We start from the raw sequence: 4,772 nt of genomic DNA, 5'->3' as shown, positions 1-4,772 counted from the left end.
GCCCAGCTTACCGTGTCACGCGAAATGACCCGACAAAGGAATTGTGGCGCCCTGTTGCTGCTGTTGCCTGTTCTGGAAGCTCAGCGCTACCCGGGAGGTCTAGCTCCGGCCGACAACGCTCGAATTCCCCAGCGTTGCCGCGCTTCCCTTTGGCTCCACGGCTCGGAAGCCCATCCGTCGACGAGTCAGAGCAGACCCAGCGTGGGACGTTTTGAGCAGGTCTGCTTTCTTTAAGGGATGTTCTCCTTGCTTTCTGGTCAGCCGTCCCCCCCACGCAGGGCTGGAGGTCAGCAGCACCGCAGAGAACACGCCCTCAGGTTCTCGGCCACCGGCTCTGACCAGCAATCGGGTGCGCATGTGGACACATCCCAACACGTCTCACCCCCGAGGCCACGGCACCCGGAGCTATGATGTTGCGCCTTCCCCGAGTTGATTTCCCAATCTTTCCCCATTTGTTATTTTTCACTGGTCTGTGTTATGGGTTAAACCATGTCCGCCCCAAAGACACACTGCATCCCTAACCTGCATCCCCTGGGGATGTGACCTCGTTGGAAATAGAGTGAAGACTGTCACCGAGTGAGGATTTGCGACAGCTGGTGTCCCTCTAAGAAGACAGGCACAGGAGCAGACGGAGGCAGGCGCAGAGGGGTACGGCCACGAGCCACGGGGCAGCTGGGGCCACCCGGAGCTGGAAGAGGAGGGAAGGAACCCCCAGAGCCTTCAGGGAAAGTGCGACCCTGCCGGCGCCCTGATTTCGGACACGTGGACTCCAGAACTGGGAGACAGCACATTTCTCTTGTGTTGTGTCCATTTAGCAACTTCTTACCGCAGTCCTAAGAGGCTAACGCAGTCGGCACTGAGGGATGTTGTGGGAAATGAGCCGTAGTGGGTCCATTCTGTGCCACTGCAGACATTTGGTTGAGGACGTCCTCCTCGATGCCCCCAGGGCCCCCCGGATTTAGGGAGATGTTGGTACCTACTGCAAACAGGGCTCTTTTCTGGGGGCAGCGTGGGACCACCGGGAATGGGTCCCCCTCATCTCTGGGTGGCCCCGGGGACGGCTGCAGCACTGAGGTGTCAGAGTGAGCTCACCTGCAAGCCCCCGCACGCCACACACCCCAGACCCCCCTTTAGTGTGTGTTGTCCGTGAGAAAGGCAGGACCGCTCTGCATGGGTCTCATGACCAGTCGGTGCTGATGTCCCAGGGGCTGAGATGTGCGGCACATCTCGCCGCGTCGTGGTCAGTTCCTCAGCCTTGTTTTAGGCAGCAGTCAAAGCCCTCTAGGATGTAAGGAATAGTAGGGATGGACGGACAAAGTTAAACAAGTGAGTGAGGACAGGATACTCGGCACGGGGCTGCCCTCCCCGAATCCAGGACTGTCGGTGCTCCTGTGGACTTCTGTCATCTCCTGAGCTTTCCTTCTGCTGGAAGCCTGGGAGTTTAGTGCCTTCTGTCTACGCAGAGTACCATCCTGCCTTACCTGGGCCTCGACAGTCGTGCCTGTCCAGCTCTCTTCTTGTTTTTTCGTCATTCTCACTAGATAAATGCCGACTGACACCTGCTACGTCCTAACACTATGCTGGGCCCGAGGTGTCTGGGAGGGAGAAAGAAGGCCCATTTCAGCTGTTTACTTGTTAATTTCTCTGCAGATAGAATGGCTCTATATTCAGAATTTTTAGAATGAGCAGGAATTACCATTAGCAATGAACTGAATGCCAGAGCCAATCCACTCTGTAAGTAAATCCTTCCCATAAGTCCTTTTAATTTTTATTGGATTATAAATAACTTCTGGGCCAACGGCCAAAGGGAAGCTGCTTGGAGAGAAAGCCCAACGACCAGCCACGTGATGCGCTCGCCTCGGCTGCAACTTTGCGCTCTCCTCGTCTCCTCACGACCCACTGCTGTGATTTTGCGCGTCATTTAGGATCCAGCCCCAGGATGAAAGGTACAGACAAGGACGCTGCGGGAGGGGGCCGGTGGGAGAGGAGGTGGGCAGAGGAGGAAGTCTGTCCACTACAGCTGCTCCCGTCCCCTCCTGTGACCCGCTTACACGTCTTCCCTCGCCTCGAGGTGGAGATGCTCCAGAGGAAGCAAGGGAGGAAGATGAGGAAAGTCAGCCAGATGACATCCGAGGTGGAGGTTGGCCCGTGGGGCTGGGCACTGGGCCCAGCAAAGTTCCCACTTGAAGGCTCCCACTTCAAGACTTGGGTGCTCTGCTGGGAGCCCCCTACCTGCAGCCTGCAAGCAGGCCAGGACATAGGAGGCTGCACGGGCCACCCGGTCTTGGTGGCTCCCGGGGTTGGCTGGCCATGGTTCTCAACCTGCTCTCCAAACAATTGCTGGATATCCAGATTAACAGCGTTGCAGCAAATTGGTTGGCTCATGCATCTTGTCCACCTCACACAAGGGTCAGCTCCGAGTGGCCAGGGTCCTCAGCTTGAGTAATTTACACGGATCACACTGTAAAACATAACAGCAATATCTCAGCGCTGTTAGAAGACCCTATGCAAAGTGCTTTCCATTCCTGAAGTCAAAGTCTGATTTCTAAGCAGCTCATGGGGTGGCAAGTGAGCGTGGACGAGGCCAGCATCTGTCCTCTGCCAAGACTGGCCCCACCACCTGTTTAGGTGCTCGGTGCACCATACCTATCATGTATCTTGCTCTGGGGGTGGGGGTTCACCACGGAGGACAGCCTGTCCATTCTCAGACAGCTGGCTGTCATTTCCACATTATTCCAGAACCACTCATCCTCCGTGGTTTGGTTCTTCAGCTCTTTTCCTACTTCTGTTCCACTATCCCCAGAGGAGTAAGGCTGAATAGTTTAACTCTTTGTGCACCTGACTGTGGTGTGTGTTTATCGGCTTCACTTGGAACTTTTAATTTAATGGCAAGTGTCCAAACCCGTGCGGGTCAACTCACTAGAGATACGTCCGAGGCCTAGCAGCTGCCTGCCAAATCCCAAGCCTAGGAAAATCCATTTAAAAAATCAGCTTTAGGAAGGCCAAGAGCCAGTTAGAGACGCCTGGCCCCTGGAGCCGAGCGAGTCAGGTGTTCTCCCCAGCTCGCTGAGGATGAGGAAGAAAGCACAGGAGTGACCAACTGATGGAGAAACAGCAAAGGAACCTCTTGGGCAGAAAGGGAGGATGTGGCATCTTCACTGAGAGGGAAGGGAAGCAGGCCTCCAACCCCGTGGGTGCGGGCACTCACGGTCACTGGGGAGTCAGGCTCAGGGAGAATGGACATGGCAGGGACTCAGCCCAGATGTGAAGTACCTGGCTCACCCACCCAGTCCAGACCGGAGGCCTGCTTCTCCATCTCTGGTGACTTGGTGACTCCTGTCGGAGTGAGACAAGACAGATCCCGAAGAAGGACTGGAGTGACACCCCCTCCAAAATCCTCCTTCAAGGGGAGTGAGTTATACTGCTAAATTCTGTACTTCCCAGCTTGGTGGCGATCACAACCAAGACCATGTCTGAGAGAAGTCGGGAAGTCATTTAGGACAGTGGCTTTCAAACATTTTTAAAGCATTTTCCTTGAATAAAAGCTATAGGAAATCCTCTAGAAGGTACACAGAGGGGCGGTTCTGGTTGCAACGGAATGTGGGCTGGATACGGGACCCTCACTCACTGACAGAAGGACTCTGGGTGCACAGGGTGAGTACAGACTGAAGAGCTCGAGGCCCACTTAAAGTTAACCTAGAGCATGTTATGTCCAAATAAAAAATTACTCGTAATACATTACACACCAACAAGAATGGCTGAAATTTAAAAATTTTTAATTAAAAAATACCCCAACCTGATTATACCAAGTGTTGGCAAGGACGTGGAGCAACTGAAACTCTCTTAGGCCCTGCTGGTTGGGTGTAACCCCTTTGGAAACACAGTTTGGCAATTTCTGAACACGTCAGACATACACCTAGCATATGACCCAGCCATCCCCTCCCCCAGGATTTACCCCAAATAAATAAAGGCATTCAGCTTTCAGGTAAAGTTTTGTACATGAATGTTCACGGCAGTCTATTTTAAACAGTCAAAAACTGAAAACAGCCCAAATGTCCCTCAACAGTGAATGGATACGCAAACCATGGTGTATCCATGCACCAGGTACTTTTCAGCAATAAAAAGGAAAAAACTAGGGATACACAGTAATGGGGATGAATCTCATAGCTGCTGTTCTGTGTGGCGGAAAAAGCCTGAAAGAAGAAGAGGCACTCAACATTCCATTTATACAAAAGTATATAAAACGCAAACAAAACTGTCAAGATGGGGGCAGGTCTGTGCTTGCTGGGAGGGGACCGGGGAGGGGGGATGGGCACAGGAAGGAAGGGATTACCGGGAGCGTGGAAACCCACCCACCAGCTTGTAATCGAGGGCGCCCGTAAAGCTTGTTTCAGAAGAGAGCACTGTACGCACAAAGTGAAAAGGTGAGGGAAAAACTCATAGAAGATACGAAGGAAGGAAGGAAAATGTGTGAAGTGATAGGAGAGTCAGGGTGTGCTGGAAGCGTGCGCGCGTGTGTGTGCACATGTGTATGTGGGAGACGTGTGTGTGAACACGTGTGTGTGATGCGTGTGCAAGTATATGTGGGTGTATGGTGTACGTGTGGGCATGTACAAGTGTGTGTGATGTGTGCAGCTATGAACGCGTGAGTGATGTGTGCATGCATGCGTGTGCAAGTATATGTGGGAGGTGTGGTGTGTGAACATGTGTGTGCACGTGTGTCCATGTGTTTATATGTGTGGACACGTGTGTGCGTGTGCAAGTATATGTGG

Source organism: Mirounga leonina, unplaced genomic scaffold (genome assembly GCF_011800145.1).
Source record: "Mirounga leonina isolate KUSES-001 unplaced genomic scaffold, KU_Mleo_1.0 Mir_127, whole genome shotgun sequence".
NCBI classification, from domain to species: domain Eukaryota; kingdom Metazoa; phylum Chordata; class Mammalia; order Carnivora; family Phocidae; genus Mirounga; species Mirounga leonina.
This window is presented reverse-complemented; position numbering follows the sequence as displayed.